Below are 18,809 nucleotides of genomic sequence, written 5' to 3'. Positions count from 1 at the left end.
TATTATGAAATATTTTGTAATATTTTATTACTGTGGTGCTATTTTAGGACACAAACTCATCACCAAATCACTGGTTGGAAATTAATGAGGGACGACAAAATGCATGATAAATTGTAAACCATTGGCGAAATTTAGTTTAAAACTTAGAGGTTAGAGGTTAGTTAAAACTTAGAGGACGCACCAATGTAAGTATTGCATCAAAAAATTAAACTTAATAAAAGCATTAAAGCATAATTATTATTTTCGTGCTTTAATATAGGTTTTTAATTCAGTAATATTACAATATATCTTAAAGTCAGAACCACAGAACTTGATACAAACTCTCAAAAAGGTACAGCTAAATTATATACCTTTGATTGGTTCCGATAAAACCAAAAAAAAGAGATAAATATATAAATTAATAAACTAGCCATTAGGAAGAATCATTAAGTTCTGGCTAAGGTGGACGCTCTAGATTAAGAAGGATTCAAACTGCAACAAAAACACTGCTTAGTTCGATTTAAAGAATTATTACATTAGAAATTATACAGAATACAATAGAACAGCTCAAAACTAAGATATAAGAAGAATAAGCCACAACTTGATAAGGGAAACTCTTCTGTCTTTTAAAACTATTAAATCAGGTAGATGATTAAATTAATAGCCAAAAAATTGATTTTATATTACATCTGACTGCTGAACTATTTTTCATTCACTTCATTATTTTAATTGTACGCCTGAAAGTGACGTCACTCTTAGTAAATCGTGGCATTGTGTTTGTACCACGATTCAACAGCCAATTAGATTCCACTCGTGTGACGTAGCTTGCAGGTATCCAGTTAAATCTGATTCGAAAATTGATTCAGCTGTATAATTAACTAAACATATAATAACTCTAACATTATCACGCCATGCAAACTATGTGATTAAGCATTTCAGCGGTATTCTTCGTCTCAAATTGCAAGTATCTAATTGGGAACTTGCACTTCAAGAAGAAGAAGATCATGTATACCCACCCATGTGACCTATGATGTCAGTGCCAGCTGATCTTTTATAAGCGAAATGTCTTGTAAAAGATCAGCGGCGTATCGCACATCGAATTTGTTAAAATAAAATTTTTTTCTCGTATACGTCTTTTATTTAACTTAGATTTTTGTATCTTACTGTAACCGTGATATATTTTCCTATTGTGTACCTGACAATTTCGAAGCATAATTAGTTTGTTTATGTTCTACTTGGCTCCAAGTCTGTCTTAGTACGAAAGTAAAAAAATATATACAGTGAAAGAGTCGAAATCTTTGTGAAAGAATCTTGGCGAAAGAATATAGAACGTGACACTTAAGAGGATTGATACTTGACGGTGTTGACTTGCTCGAAATAGAATGGTAAGAGCAATTGCTAACATAAACAAATGCAACGTTTACAACCAATCAGGATCAAGGTACCCAAGCTACGTCACCGTCGATTCCGAAACCGGTAAGGTTTGACACACACGCGTGATATCGCTTACAGAAGTTGAATTAAATTTGATTTAAATCACTTTTTTGGACTTAATTACGTATTCATCTTTACGATTTATAAGTACTCAATTATAAAATATAATGAAAAAGTAGAAAGCGGCAAAGAAAACTGTGGTTAACATGAGTATAATTATTATTTAGCACTAACTGTATAATAGCTCTTTTTACGGGTTAAAAAAAGTAAATAATTGATCAAAGCTACGTAATCACGCTCAAAACTGAAAGACGTATGTTCTCACTATAAATTAATCCGAAACATATCCTGTTTTAATTTGTTATTATTTATTGCTTTTTATTATTATTTAATCGAATTTTTTGGGTTAGTTGATGAGACTTTAATAGAAACACTTTCCTCTCACATAGTTAACGTAAATTCTCATTAATTTCATCGCAATCAGTAAATTATTCCTATGCTTATTAGCATAAAAAATTTATATATTTTGCATTATAATTGCAGAAAAAATGTAGTTTCAAGAATGCAGTGATTTGGCCGATTCCAATGCAAAATTTTTGAAGTAATACATCTGCATATACAGCAGTACAAACTGCAATAATTTTCTAGTGCTTTGATCTCAAAAATTCTGTCTTAGAATTGACTAAATTAACAGTCTTCTGACCGATTTTTTTTTAAAAATTTTCTACAGTTTATTTTTAGCTGGGGTATAAGCAAATTGACGAAATTTTTAACACTTGTATAATAGACATTGTATAGCTGGTTACTTCCATTCTTCAATTTGAATTTTTCAACTTATTGCAACGCAATTATTTTATTAAGTAGTAATAAAATAAAAATTAATATCATTTTCTTGGAATCTTATACTATTTCATGTTAAATTTTTTTGCATTTTCTATGTTTGTTTTTGTATTTGCTCCTTATATATGTATAATATTAAAATGCTACAAATCAAATTGCATATATAATCAATATCTATCTCAAATATATCGATTTCAATTAAAAAATAAATTTTCAACACAGTAATTTGATTTTATTGCTTAATTCACGCAGTGCAAAGTTTTTGTTACACGTTGTTGTACTGTTAAAAACTATTGTTACACGGAAAAAAATTACCAGATTTCTCCACATTCACCAAATTTTATCCCATATTATAAAACCATATTTTAGTGCTAATTTAACCAAAATCATAACCAAAGCGCTTCGGTAAAAATTACCGAACTTTTTATTGTTCCCATAGAGCCAGAAACACAATAAATTTTACCATATTATGGTATTTTTGACAGTACTTTTTTTTCTCAATGTAGACATCATAGACACTATGTCAAATACAGATAAAATCTTGCGTCAGTTCTTCCAAGAATGTTTTTCTCATACTAAGATTTAGAAACACAGTAAATATCATAGTGATTCGCTGGTATTTTATCTACAATAAAATGACTTCTGCGACTTCGCCTTTAGTGTATTAGAAAGCACTGATTCAGATTAAGTTAGGAAGATAAGAAAAAAAAACTTAATATATTTGTATCGAAATTTCGTCTTAAGATATTTTAGTAAAGGTCTTAGAGAACATGATAGCACAAGCGAAATTTTCAATAACATATAGTCTAAATTTAAGTTATAAATTCAGTTATATTTTTCTTTTATAAAAAAAGATGCAAAAATTTAAGATATCCAAAGCGTTGTTCGCAAAGCAACGTCAGTTTATTTATTTTTATGACTAATACTTTTAGTTTAGAAAATAATGTATCTAAATTTTTTTTTGTCTGTTTTGCCTTAGGTGAGGACAATTAAATTATTGAAAAATTGGCATTACTTCAAAGTTACCGCAGTTTACAAACTGCCATAATTTCGTAGCTCTTCAATCTGAAAATGCCTGCATCGGAGCTAAGCAAATCACCACCGTCTTCCAATTGCATTTTGCTTTTTTTTTTTTTTTTTTTTTTTTTGCATTTTCTGCATTTGTTTAGCTGAGATACGCATACGCTTTAAATTACTTTTTGAAAAGGATTCTAAAAATGTGTTCTAAAGATTATATTTGCAAAAACCCTGTATATATAGAGCAAATCATAAACAGATATCACTAGAACTAAGTTAGGGACTTGAACCTGCCCGAGTCTGAAACACTCATATTTTTTGGCCCAAACAAAAGAGAAAAGCAAAGAATTTTTTTAAAGTCTGAAACAAATTACATGAAAGATGGTTAAACATGCAATAGAATTCTGACTGTCTCCATTATGGAAATAACACATTCATTTATTTATTTATTGTCATAATCAAAATCAAGGACCGGAGGCAAAATTATCCAAAAATAGCTCACGCAACCATCTTCATATAGTAAAAATGTGAGAAATTTGTGTTGGAAAAAAAAAAAGAAAGGATATTTTTTCCTAAGCCTGGGTTGTTTGTCTCGTGTAGTCAGCGCATGAGACGATTTAAAGCAGAAGTTTATGGATAGTGTAATTTTTAGAACCAGTTCGCCGCGTGTGGGAGGCCCAAAATATCTTCAACTACCTCTTTCTCACCACACGTTCATATAACCCAGTCGGCAGTTTGACTTTTCACTGTTGTGATTTTTAGAGAGACGGTGTCAACGTCAACATCCACTTCATAAAAAGGATAAATAATAGTAATCTGTATCAGTTTGCTTTAAGAAAATATTATAATGATAATATTATCTTAAACAGAACAGTTTAAATTAACTAAGCAAAAATGGAACAATGCTCTCATTTCATATGAGTTATTATTTTCATACGAGTTTCTAGTTGTGCACATGAAAATTATGCAAAGCTGGCACTTCAAAATGTTAATATTATTATGTATCTATAACCCACTTCTACAAAAAACAAAAAATTGTGAACGATAATGTTGAGCTAAACTAGTTTTAGTCATAATTTTTTTCTTAAACAAAGTGGGCTAAAAAGAGTAGGGGAGAGTGGGGTCAATTGTAACAGGGTACGATTGTAACAGAGCAAAAATTTCGAGTGTCGGGTTCTAGATTTGGTTCCTAGGTGGCGCACAAGGTGTATTTAATAAATTCTAACTAATATAGTCACAGAGCTAATGTTTTAANTGTTACAATTAACCCCACTCTCCCCTACTATTGGACTAAGATTATTAATTAACTAGGCTTCACTATAAAATTTCCATTTTAGGGTATCATTAATCAAAGGCAATCCAGGCGCGCAAGAGAGTGTGGCCACCTTGTTATCCAGATTTCTTTCGCATTGATTTTTCCCTTTAAGGTTGTATGAAAACTACAGTGTACGGAAACCTGATGGAATCGGGCATAGAGTTGGAAGAATGAATCTTTTTTTAGCGCTAAGTAATTGCTGATACACCAGCTGATACATTATTATGGCGAGGTATGTATTACAATTCTAAGTCGCAACTTCGAACACATACATTAAAACTTACTTTTAAACAAAAATGCTGTGTAAACTCACCTTTGTAATAAAAAGTATGATTATTTGTAACCTGTCTCGAATCTTTCAGTATCCCACATAGAAGAAACTTAGAGCGACAATATATTTCATTGTGAATCATGTTTTTATGATATTCCTGACCTTAGTGTAGATTTTTGAAAAACAGTTCTGTATAATCTTGTATAAAGACCATCAATATTCAAAATAGTGTGAATTTGTAGAGTATTCTAATATGTAAAAATCTGAATACGAAGAAAAAAAAATAGGTTTACAAGTAATTTAATTACGTTTGCAGCAAAGCTATGTCTCATAATTCTAATATTTTTTTTCAAAAATCAACCTGTTTTTAGAGTGAATATAGAATAAATATATTTTTAGGGTGAATATATATAAATTAGAGTGAATATTTTGTGCGTGATTTTAAAGCATTGACAACATTTAAACATTGAAAAACCACATTTGCAAGATTTGAAATATTGTAAAACAAAATTTTCCATCGTAAAAGGATAGAAGTTGTTGTTGATTTTATTGATATTATATCGATATCGTCAATCTTAATCAAATTTTTCTTTTATTTTTAAAACTGATTTTTCATGATAACGCTTATATGGTTCATCCTACGCCTTTAAAAAGTTTAATAAGTGTTGAATCATAACAGCAGTCAATTTAAACCTGATTACGTGAAACTATTATTAACCTTGAGTGTAAACAGTGTTAAATTTAACGTATTATAAAGGTTGAGGCAAATTTGTACTTTGCTAAATAGTTCAATGTACTGGCGTTATAGGTATTTTGATAATTCAATTATACGTTTATGCTTGACAAAAGATTTTTCTCAGACTGCAAAATACAATTTCTATATATTTAAATCTAGAAGTAATATTGGCAGTGCATACATTCTATACTACATTGTAGAACAGATTTTTCTGAAATTGTTCTGCAGTTAAAGCGAGATTCGAGGGTCTATTACAGATTAGTTGACATAAATGTAATTATCAGCACTAACTTTATAACTTAGTTAGTTATTTTTACTTAAATCCATCATTTATTTATTTATTTTTTTGAAATAATTGAGCTCAACTGCTGCGTCATACCTCTTCCCACTATTATTGAAATAAAATATTTTGTGCAAAACTGTGTTAAATTATCCAAAACACTTTTGTTCATAGCTAGATATTTTTTTACTTGGTTTTATGCAAGGTATAGCCAAAACATGGCTCTTGTGCCAAAAATTCTTATCAATCAATTAATCAATCATAGCTAGATTTTGCTAATTTTTCTTTTAAACAATATTAAAAGAATACGAACAATGGACAACAGAACGAAATTAACAATTAATTCATTTCTGCTAACACTTTCCGTTTTGAACTGTTCAAAACTAGATATAGTAGTACAGTTTTAAGTGCGAAACTCTGTTAATTTAAGAAAATGACAAAAATAAGTTAACTAAAAGTAAAAATGTATAGAATCTCATCTTGAAACATATTTTAAGAAAGAAAGAACTCTATTATGAAATTTTTCAAAATATTATGAATTTTATGTATAAAATTTTATAAATATCAATTGGTCAATTACGATATATTTTAATACATTATACACATATTTTATAAATATAATCTTACGACAATTAATCGCGGAATTTCATTTCCTACTGACCTGACCTAATATTTATCAAATATCAGTAAATATTATAGTTAAATAGTTTTTTTACACGCAGTAAGTGCATAATGATTACAATTGAAGTTAGTTCAAACTATTTTCAGAACTATGGATTTTGGGCAATTTAACACACTTTTGGTCAATCTCAGAACGTTAAAATTGTTTTTAAGTCAGTAAATTCCATGTGCCCCTTATTTAAGAATTTCAAAAGCGCAAAGATGTTTCAAATTTGTAAAGATTTTAATTAATTTATTTTTCACTAAAATATTTATTTTTCTTTCCACTGCCATGTCTTTTTTTAAAAGACTTTCCATAAACGAGGTCTCATTTTTTCTCCCAATAGAGTTTAAACCCTCCTGCCCATTGTCACAAAGCGTCACACGCCACAACTCCCTTCCCACCCAATTGTTATAGATCACAACTTATGTTACATAAACATATATTTTCATTTTTTAAACAAAATGCTACGTAATGGAACATGCTTCAAGCTTTATTTTTACACTGTAGCTACGATTTTAATGACATTAGTGTTTTCACTACAGCGCGAGAACGCGAGAATCTCGCATATTTTTTTATATTCTCGCATTAAAAAATGATTACCGCGAGAAATTCGCGCATTCTACAAACCAATTTCAAAATTCGCGAATTTCTCGCATTTTGAAAAAAATTTCTCATTTGCGCCATTTAGAATAAAATCCGTTTCACTTTTCTTCCTGGATCTTTTATTATTTTCAACATCTGCCCCATTATCTAGCTTCCCTATTTACCAGTATTGTTCAGAACCTTTAAGAACAACAGAACACCATCCTTCCGGACCACGGAACCTCTTTCAGAACGCATTTCTCTGCAACCACGTGTTTACCGTAGGTAAGGTTTCTTCATGTAAGACGTTCAAATTTTTTGCACATTAATGTAAGATGGATAAATACCTTGTAAAGCCAATATCTTCGATTCCGAAACGGACAAATGAAAATGAAACAAATGTGGGTAGAAACGATCAAAACGAAACAAATACGCATTAGACCAACCTAATGAGAATAGCTGATATTTTCCATATGATGATGCAGCAACAATATTCAATGCTTTAAAAATTAGAAGATGTTAAAAATGCATTATAATTAAAGAAAGGATTTTTATTTAATATTTTTTTTTGAAATCTCACTTAACTTTTTGAAATCTCACCCTGTTTTTGAGAAAGGGTGAGAAATTCTCACCCATTTTTCTTCTGAGATGGAAACACTGAAATGGTATATATTAATGTTTTGAATTTGTATGTTTGCAACAGAAAACATAATTAATCTACAAAATTTAGTCAATGCAAACAAAATCATCAGAATAAGGCAGCATTTTGATCAATTTGTTTTTAAACGTAGGATAAAAAACATGTTTAAATAACACTAGAGAAAATTTTTTTCAATGAGATTTTTTAATAGATCTTAGATACTTTCGTATCGCTAATTTCAAATTTCACAATCGATTTCTCTCTCCAAACTACAGTTTTTTTAAATGTCATTTTTAGTCTATATTTTGGGCAAAATGTACAAGTATGGAAACATTATATATAAGTGGGCCCACAAATGTTGCGACTAACTTTTAGGGGAGTTATTTCACGTCATCAGGATTAAAATTTCATAGGAATCCATGCCCAGAAATGTCGCTATACGCCTCTAGGCACGCTTCACTATTACGAACTACTTCTTCGTGTGCTTCAAAACAGGTCATAATAAGGAAAGCGCCCTATTATGACACATAAAATAAAATAAAATAAATGTCACCATATGCCTCTAGGTACGCTTCACTATTACGAACTGTTTCTTCGTGCTCTTCAGAACAGGTTATAATAGGTGAAGCGCCCTATTATGACATATGAAATAAAATGAAATAAAATATAAAATAAAATAGAATAAAATAAAATAGAATATAAAATAAAATAGAATATAAAATAAAGTATAATAACCTTATAATGGGATTATGAGTAAATTCTGGAGTCAAGATTATAAATTTCGATCGGTAAACTGGAAAAATAAACGCCATAGACGTTATTTTCACTTTCTGTCAGATTTTGAAACTGGGCGACTCAGTTTAAAGCAAAATGTTGGAGTTTCAAAATTAGTAAACCTAGACGCATAAATAAGTAGATGAATAAAAAATACTATCCGTTGAACTCAGGCTTTTTACAAAATTTAGTTGAAGGCTTTTCCCTGCATTATTCAATGCAATAATGAATAATTTCGCCAAAAATATTAAGACTTAAGCGATTAGACTTCCAGTTAATTATAGGATAAGCCTTTGGTTGGAATTTTGATATTTTTCCTGCTTTTCCTATTTTAAGCCAGTAAATGAGTAAACAGCTAAGCTTGTATCTAAATGAGTTTTACGAAAAACTATGTTTCTCTTTAACTGTTTCGTCTATCTTAAAACCTCGTTATATAATTTAAGTCAAAATAAAAAGTATGCATACGTAGCCCATAGCATAACTTAAAGAAAGCCTGACTAAATTATTATCCTTTAATTATTATTTTTAGAGTATATAATTTTGCAAATATTTTTATTTATTTATTTTTTTTTGTTGAAATTTTAAAATTTTTTGCCGAGTTTATGTAAAATGATAAACTTAAAAAAATGCTTAAAATGATTTTTATTCCCTATTTTTAGATGTTAAAGAAAATAAATTAACCATCAGACTAATTTAAAATATGATTTAAAGCTTGTAGCCTGTCAATCATGAAAAATGAATTTTCGGTGTAACTTACGTTATGTTATATGACGCATCATATCATCTAAAACTTTTTAAAAAAAATTCACAATTTTAGACCATTCAATAGATTGATCTTATTTATTTCAAATTTTTTTTTTATTATCTCTATAATAAACTCGAAAAACAATTTCTAAAGAAAGAAAGATGGATTTTAAAAGCTGGTTAACATTTTCTCGTTTTAATTACTACATATAGTTTTTACACTAAACTGAGGAAAAAGTCTTATGCGTAATATCTCTACGTATATATAAAAACGAAATTCTGTATGAATTTTCGATAATACATCAAGAACAAAAGTACCGATTTGGATCGTTTTTTCTTCTTTTTTTTTCCTTCTTTTTTTTCAAATCGTCAGTGTGCAAATCTTCATGGTGTGATTTGTAAACAATCGCCACTTTCCGGCGTCATGTAGTTCGGGCACAAAATTGAAAATGCGGAATTCCATTGTTAAAACCCGTTGCTACAGATTAAACTTACTCTGATGTAAATTCAATTTCTTCACCGATTGGAGCGGCGATTTTTGTTATCGATTGCTAACATTTTTGCAGTATTTTCTATCACAGCGAAAAGGATATAATCCCTTGAAATACTGAAAAAAAAGTGTCTTTTTTTATTACTTCAACGTGTGCTGTCATGGACAAAGCATCGCTACAGATTGTTTCAAAAGTTTTAGACAGACAGAAAAACAGACAAAATTTCGAGAAAAATGAGATATATCTGAAGCTCACTTAACTCGTAGTTTAAATCCTGATAAAACGCGTGCTAGAAACAAGTATGTAAGTTAACATAAGCTATAAAAAAATTAAAGAAATACTATATTTTACCATCTCTAGAAAATTTCATTTGCGCTTATACCTTATAGCCTAATCACTCTTTTAATTTCAAGGGATTTAAATTTATAAATTGCTAATACTAAAACTTTTTGTTTCCAATTGATAATAATGCTAATTATTTGTTATCATTATCATGCTTTGGTAACCTTCAAAAGTGCCATTGAGCCAATTAACATTTTTTTTAAATTTAAAACCATAGCATATATTGTACTGAACAACAAATATTATTTTTAATTGCAAATTTTCGTCAAATCTGAAAAATGGCCCAAAACATCCAAGATCTAAAAATACAAACTTATAAGTGTCGAAAATGCAAATATGAGTTAATACTTTCTCAGATTTTTGCCTTTTGATTTTTTACTGTACAATTTTAAATCTAAAAATACTTGCAATTCTACTGATCTAAAAATGTGAACCAGCTGGTCTCCAGATGCGACTTGTTACAAATGAAGTGAGATAATTTTACTAATAAATAGAAATAATATTACGTACAAAGTGAGGCTATTAAAATGAGTGAGTACTATTAAAATGAAGCAGCACTGCATTCAAGGCCTTGCCTAGTGGCCAGTGAACTAGGTCATCTCCTTGAGCCACTGAAATTTTTAAATTGAAGCAACTAGCAATATTTCAATAATTTTTTCAAATTTTAATCTGACTACAACATAGTTTAATTGTAATTTTTAACTATATTATTAAAGATCACATTACTGATAAATAAATTCAAACTTATCAACACAATCGATTTGGAACGGTTCAATCAATTTTGATATTTGTTATTTTTAACACTTTTCATAGAAATATTTTAATTTTCAACCAACAATACATACATTAATTTTCTCCAACTATAATAAGTAATTCAATTATTATTTTTTTTAATTCAAACACCTGCCGTCCGTTTTAAGAAAATTTTATAAAGTTGTTTAATATTTTATAAGAGAATACATTGTTACAGTTACAAGTATTTGCACAGGTTTTTGTGTTTGAACAATATTTGTACTTCATTGCTCAAAATTAAATTTTAAGCCTCTCTTGCAGACAGCTATTAACTATTAACGAGTCATAAAAAAATGGATAGATTTTCAGGACAATGTTTTTATTCTATTCGTTTATCTTACGAAAGTTTCCCAATAGACCGAGGCACGTTTGGCGAAGTCAGCGTCCTCTATTGGTCTTCGTCACAAATAACAAATAAGCAACCTTGAGGATAAAAATAGAAACGAGGCGTTTCTTCTTCTGGTTGTTTGAACCAATCAAAGACGTTCTTCAGCTCGTCAAAAAAGAATAAAAAATTAATAATGTAGATTAGCAAAACGGAGAAAATGAAAGAAAGCCGTGTTTTGTTTTGTTAGGTAACGAATCTCTTTGTGACTGATTTACTAAATAGTTTTATAATTGGCTAATTCCAAAAGCTCAGTTTCATTCAAAGAAAAAGAAAAATCCATGAATTAAAAGAAAGAACAACTTTCTCAATCTCAAAAAATTAACAAGTATTGTATAAATATTACAAATTGCATTTAAAAATAGAATGTAAGTCTTTGATTCCATATATTTGCGATTTATTGGAAATACGTTATTAATATTCGCATGCAACAAAGCTCATACCGATAACTGATAAAATATGCATTCATTTTAAACAAGAAATATAAAAATATATAATAAAGTAGGGCGCGAAATTTCTACTCGCCATTGACGACTGATTGCTTAATGTTGGCGAGTAAGATTTGTCTGATAAATGTTGTGTTTCAACTCAAACTACCATTAATTTTCTTTGAATCGTGAGTTTTCAGTTAAAAAATATTAAAAGCGGGGAGAAACAGTTTTATACTTTTAAAGGGAGATTAATTAATTATGTAAAGTTGTGCATCACAGAAAGACTGCACACGTTTTTAGAGCCTTGGACTGACCCTACAGACGAAAAGAAATTATTGGATGAGTGATAAAGGATAAAGAAATTACCTATGTATTTATACCCAAATCTCTTTGATGCTAATGGAAGCTGTGCAGAGTGGATAAAATTCAAGTTCAAGTTAGCTTTACTAACATTGACTCAAATGCCAGAGAAGTTTAATAAAGAAGAGTATTCAACAAAATTACCGAATATGCTTTTAATTATAACAACCGACATTTCTAAGAGTGTAAGAACGAGATTCTATTCGTTGCTTGAATATTCTTATTGAATCCCGTGGTGGGGCAAGTAAATAAATCATGTAAAAAAAACGAGTAAAAAATTCCGAATCAAATTACGGTATAAAGTACCGGCACCTTGAGTGCCGGTACTTTTTACCTTAATTTTTGACAGAGTGATTAAAACACACTTTATCTCTGTATTTCATAGAAAGACTTAGTGAAAGAAAATACCGAGTGACTGTCAAAGTACGCCATTTTGAGTTTTAAAAAGTTAAGGTCAGTCGTAAGCATTGAGTTTTATTTCCACTTCAGCAAATAAGACGGTATTTAATGCTCAGATGTGTTTAATTAACACCTTTCTGCTTTTGCTATGTATTTTTTTTATAGCTTATTAAGTTGAAAAAAGTCTCTTAGAACCTTCTTTCACTAAGCTCTTCAATTGAGATATGTTTTTTGATAAACAACTGGTGCGCGTTAAATTAGTCGCAGCTGAGAGACATCCATTATTGGTATGATGTGGATGCTAGAAGAAGTTATTAACAGTTCAAGCATATATCATCAAAATTAGATAGCTTATTAGTTGGGTTTAGAAAGACTTGAGATAAGAGATTATATTTAAGATTTGTATGCAAAAATATTACAGAAAGCTATATTTAAAAATACATGCATAGTCGAATTTCGCTTTCGTCGTGATTTCAATGTAATCCCGAAGTTGATTTGGGGAGTGATACATATAATATGTAAATTAAGATAATTTTATAAATATATTCCCATATTGAGAATTTCTAAAATGTTATACATTCATTACTCTAACGATGCATTGCTTAAATATTATGAAATTGAATTTTATAGTTTAATTTATGTGTAATTTTATTATTTTGTTTGCAAAAAGATAAATGAACTAAAAGTTTCTTAAATTTGAAAAAAAATCAAAAATTCTGTTTTATTATATATTCTAAAACTAGTTTTTAATATGCCAGTTGTTTAAAAATATGATTGTTAAGCAAGACGATAAAAATGACAAAAAATCACCCTACCATATTTTATCTTATTTTGTTTTGAGCAACTGTTGCTGACTAATAGCCGAATTACAAATTTTTTTTCTAGCGTAAATCATATCATAATAAAAAAGAAATCATAATCAGAAAGCAGATTATATTGAAATCTAAAAAATTGTTATCAAATGATAATCAGTAATAAATGGATTATAAACAGTTTATGACAGAATTTAAATGATTTGCAATCAAAGTTCATTTCAAACAATTTATAATTAAATTTAATTAGATTATAAGCCTTTAATGATCAAAGTTAAATTGATCATGAACAACTAATAATCAAAAGGAAATAGATAAGAAATTTGCAATCCAAATTATAGAAATGAGCCAGTCATAATCTTTTGCAAACAATTTATAAACAAATTAAACATTCCGGCCAATATAACGAAACTAAAGATCTCGTTGAAATAGATTATAAACAATTTATAATCAAGGTGATATAAATTTTGAGTCATTCACAATCTTTTACATGAATTTATAATCAAAATAAGCCTTTCAGCCAAGATACCTAAACTAAAGATCTCGTTGGAATAGGTTATAAACAATGTATAATCAAGGTGATGGAAATTATGAGTCATTCATAATCTTTTACAGGAATTCATAATCAAAATTAATCTTTCAGCTAAGATATCTAAACTAAATATCCCGTTGGAATAGGTTATAAACAATTTATAATCAAGGGGATAGAAATTATGAGTCATTCATAATCTTATACAGGAATTTATAATCAAAATAAACCTTTCAGCCAAGATACCTAAACTAAAGATCTCGTTGGAATAGGTTATAAACAATTTATAATCAAGGTGATCGAAATTATGAGTCATTCATAATCGTATACAGCAATTTATATTCAAAATAAAGCTTACCGGTCTCTGCAAAGCAACTGCAAATGGATCAAAGTTTAATAAAGATACGAAATTCAAAATGAGGCTTATGTTTATCGGGCCTTTCTTCTACTCCAACTATGACAGCTTTGAATCATGCCACCCCTTCTCAATGAGACCTTAAAAAAATTGAAAAAGGATAGTTAATAAAATATGAACTATTAAAATCCAACGAAAATTGTTTGTAATGAATTAACAAAACATAAGTATAAAATCCATTCAAGATTTTACAAATAAATACCTTGTTGTGAAACAATAACAAGTGTAAAATAAAAACTGTGGTAAGTACGGTTATATTTTGTGTTCATATTTCTAATAGTTGCAGTTGTAGTTTATTTACGTCGAACTAGAGCTACGCAATGGGCTATTTAAGACAGTCTGGGAAACATCCCTGAGAATGATCCAAAGACATGCCATCACAATTTTGATTCTCTACAGAAGGGATGGCACCCCCGCTTCTGTAGCTCGACGACCTGCAAACGAAGTCGAGCATTTTACGGTAGAACAGTTTAACGAGGACCAATATCGCACACCCTCGGTCCCTACGCAGATTAACCCAAGTGGTCACCCACCCGCACACTGACCGCAGCCAGTGATGCTTGACTTCGGTGTTCTACTGAGAACCGTATCTTAACGATAAGTCCACTGCGCGATATTTCTGACAGAAACTGTTTTATCTGAAGCAAATTTTACACTGAGAAAAAAGCACGGTTAAAACTTCTTAAATATTGGAAAATTTACTGTGTTTCTGACTCTATGGAAGAACTGTAATTTTTACAGTGGTAGTGATTTTTTGGTAAAATTAACAACAAAATATAGTTTTTATTAGCACGCTGTTTGGTAGTAAATGTGGTCGAATTCGATAATTTTAACAGTAGTAATATAGTTTGAGATAACGCAAAATTGTTCAGTTCGATAACCTTTATTTTATTTAGAAAACACTTGCTAATTTTGAGTTTTCATGGGTTAATTGCTTTTTTTTCCTATGTAACTACAGTTGTTGCTGTATAAATTTATTTACGTCGCACAGAAACTGCTATTGATGACAGTCCGGAAAACATCCACGAGGATGATCCGAATCAGAAACTGAAATAATCACTTCAAACTTTATAAATGGAAAAATGAAGTGATTTATAAGAAAACCATCTCTAAAGAATAAATTTATAATGCATTACTAACATTTATATAGAGTTAATAACTCAGTAATATTACGATAGTATTTGGTACCGATAATAATTGCGCGACATTTGAATGAAGCCAGTAATTCAGTAATATTAACATGTATAGGAAATTAATATGACATTTGTATGAAGTTAATGCAGATTTATATACATTTATATTAATTTAATAATTAGGAAATATTAACATTTGTATAAAAGCCATAATTTGGCAACATTGACAATTGTATGAAGTTAATTGTATGAGAATGCAGCAATTTCTATGAAGTAACTGGCATTCATGTGTTTTTAATGATTCCTTATTAAAAAAATTTGTATCAATTTCATAATTCAATAATATTAACATTGGTACAAAGTTAAAATTTTATTAATTTCAGCAATCGCGTGAATTTAATAATTACGTAATTATATCATTTTCCAAGTAATTAATTAAGTTACATTTAAACTAATATGAATTTAATAATTCAGCAACATTACATTTTCATGAAGTCAATAATTTAGAAATATTATGAATATATGTATGAATAAAAATGTTGTGTAATACGTTATGCATGTAATATCTGAAATATGTAATATGTTATGAATGAAATACGTATGAATTTAATAATTAATTAGTAATAGAATTTGCTTGAATTCGGCAGTTAAGTAACATTAAAATTGGTTTGAAAAAAATATTTTAGTAATTGAACACTTTTATGGATAAAATAATACAGTAAATCAATTTCCAGTGCGTGAAAAAATTAGGGAGTTAATTTTTTAAGACATAATTAAAACTAAAAAGCAATTATTCTGGAATAAGAAAAAATAATTTTAGATAAGTTATAATTATTATAAAAATAATAATTATGAAATTATAGTGATAATGTAATTATAAATAATTATAATTATGTTTCATTGGAAACAGGTCTAACATTTTCATTTTTTTAGAATCTTAATTTCCTTTGCATTTAATAATAGACACTTATCATTTGTTCTCTTTCTACTGACGGTAGTATGTTTTCTTTAAAATTTAATTCAGTTTCACTTCATATTTGAAATAAAAGTAATGTTTTAAAATTATTTTATTTTATTAAAGTAATTGCTGCATCTTACGCATTTTAAATTTTTTAATAATTTAAAGAAGTTAAAAAAAACTTTATTTTACTTTTTAAAATCATTTATTAAAATATTTTAATATATTTGCCCCCAAGGGAATCTTTTTTTGTATGAATATCATCAAAGTGAGATGTTTCACAAGATGAGCTATGATCCTCCGCTTAAAACTTCAAAAGATTCTAGAAATTCTGAAGAATATAGGAAGTCATATTTAAGTTGCTTAAAGAGCCTGCGACAGGCAAACTGCTGACCTAGAGTTTTCAGTTTTACTTTTATGAACAAGTAATGATGTATGTCAAAATACCTTTTCATAGATAAGTAAATTCTAAGATCTATGCAACTTCAATCGTTTTTATTTTATTTTATAACCGGCTTTGAGCAGCCGATCCAGTTCCTAGTTTACTACTCTCAAAGTTCAACTACGTAGCCTTGTAATTTTGATCCCAACCCAAAAAACAAGGGGAATCCTGGATCAAGCATTGGGACAGACTATGCTTTCTGGTTTACTTTTTGATGGAACTAACCCGCATTTGCGTTACGTGGTGACGGAAACCATGAAACTCTCCTGCTGTTAGCCGGACAGACAAAGTATTCTAACTCATGATCCATCTACCATCGAGGATATTTTATGTTGTGGTTGTTGAGTGTCGGGTGCAGAATTTGTATCAACCAGTCATCACTGGGATTCGAACCGGAGTCACCTCATTAGGAGGCAAACGCTCTATCCCCTGAGTCACCGTGACTCAGCTTTGAATAAAATAAATAATTATCCTTTTACAAGATAAAGTCTAGTAATACGAAAAAACAATTCCCTTACTAGGGCAAGCTTCATAAAAATCGGTAAGTCAAATGCGAAAGAAAAAAAAATACTGTTTTTTTCTTTTTCTTGAATTAATACATCAAATCTATGGCGATGCAATTTAAACTGAATTCAAATTCTTTTAAAAATTGAAAATCCTTGATATTTATAAAATAAAGCAGACATAAATAACTCTACCAAATGAATGACAGAACAATTTTTTGACTAATTATAATTCATTATTTTTCATTTGGTATTAGCCTTCGACATGTTTAAGCTATTTTATATTTTTTGAGTTTTCCTCTAAGTACGCAGGACTGGCAATTTAACTTCACTTCAAAAGTTAATGATAATAAATCTTGATTTTTAAAAATCTCAATTTCTATGCTATTAAATTTGATACTATTTTCAGCACGTTGCATACCAAAGTTTTCAACAAATAGTTCAATTATGGTTGCAACCACCTCTAAGAAAAGGAAGGAATTAGCATTTACGGTATAATTATCTTCAATAAATATTAGAGATTTATATTTTTATATTGAAACATAAAAATGTATTCGTTTTGAATCACTCACCTAAATTTTAAGTTATAGAGGAAATTAAAAACTCATTTTTATTAATGGTTAAACAAAACAAAGCCTGCACTGTAAAAAAAAAAATCAGGATCAAATAACGGTAAAAATAAACAGGGTTCGGTACTTTTTACCGTAAAATCCATTTTTACCGGAATATATTACAGAACAGAAAGATTATGATATACCGTAATTTTTACAGTAATAATTACCGTAAAATTGCTGAATCATTCTAATTGAATAAATATTTCTGTGAAAAATTACGGTATAATATTTCAAAGTAATAATGGATTTTACGGTAAAATGAATTTTACGGATGATGCGCCCATATTTTATACCGTAATTTGATCCAGAATTTTTTACAGAGATTAAAAATTCGCCTTATTTAAATTAAATATTTCTGTTATAAAAATGGTAAAAATTATGAAACTATTTCAAAATAAAAATTTTTTTAAATACAAGTTTTTAAAAAAAGCAATCATTTAAAAAAAAAAAAAAATGAAATAGAAAACAAGTTTTGCATGCGATCAGGTTTTCTGTTTACGATGATTAGTTTCATAATCAAAATACTCAGTTACGATATGGAAAGCGGAAGTCATTTGTAAAGATGGGGGGGGGGGCAAAATAGGGCGCCCTGGGAGCAGAAATCTGACCTTGGGGCTGCAAAAGCCCCTGACAGCCAGAGATCCTAAAATAGAAACCATTATCCCTGGACTTTCCCGGACAAGCGCTGGTCCGGCATCAGTCCGGCGTCTGCGCACATGATATTTCCCGCCCTGATGAGGAGCATGCAGAGTTATAAATAAAGTATCTGATAGGTACACAAGTTGGACACTTCAAGGAGTCGAAAAAAGAACATATTTCTGGGGCAGGAAGAAAGAAGCTAATTGCAAGAATTGTTTACGAAAAGAAACCAGATTTATGAAGCAGAGCTGCAGATGGAGAGTGAAGGACTTGCACCCATATAGGCTT

At 29.3% G+C, this 18,809-nt stretch overlaps 1 long non-coding RNA gene across 1 annotated transcript in view; it reads right to left on the bottom strand.

The window, feature by feature from the left end:
• The window catches only part of LOC107441871 (uncharacterized), a 129,722-nt gene that overhangs the window by 89,228 nt on the left and 21,685 nt on the right, over window positions 1-18,809 (bottom strand). The window contains exon 2 of the long non-coding RNA XR_006225915.2: window positions 14,176-14,312. This is a non-coding gene — a long non-coding RNA (uncharacterized lncRNA). The remainder of the gene's footprint in view (window positions 1-14,175; window positions 14,313-18,809) is intronic.

Source organism: Parasteatoda tepidariorum, chromosome 5 (genome assembly GCF_043381705.1).
Source record: "Parasteatoda tepidariorum isolate YZ-2023 chromosome 5, CAS_Ptep_4.0, whole genome shotgun sequence".
Taxonomy (NCBI): domain Eukaryota; kingdom Metazoa; phylum Arthropoda; class Arachnida; order Araneae; family Theridiidae; genus Parasteatoda; species Parasteatoda tepidariorum.
The sequence above is the reverse complement of the archived record's forward strand: the minus strand, read 5'-3'. Positions and strand labels throughout refer to the sequence as shown.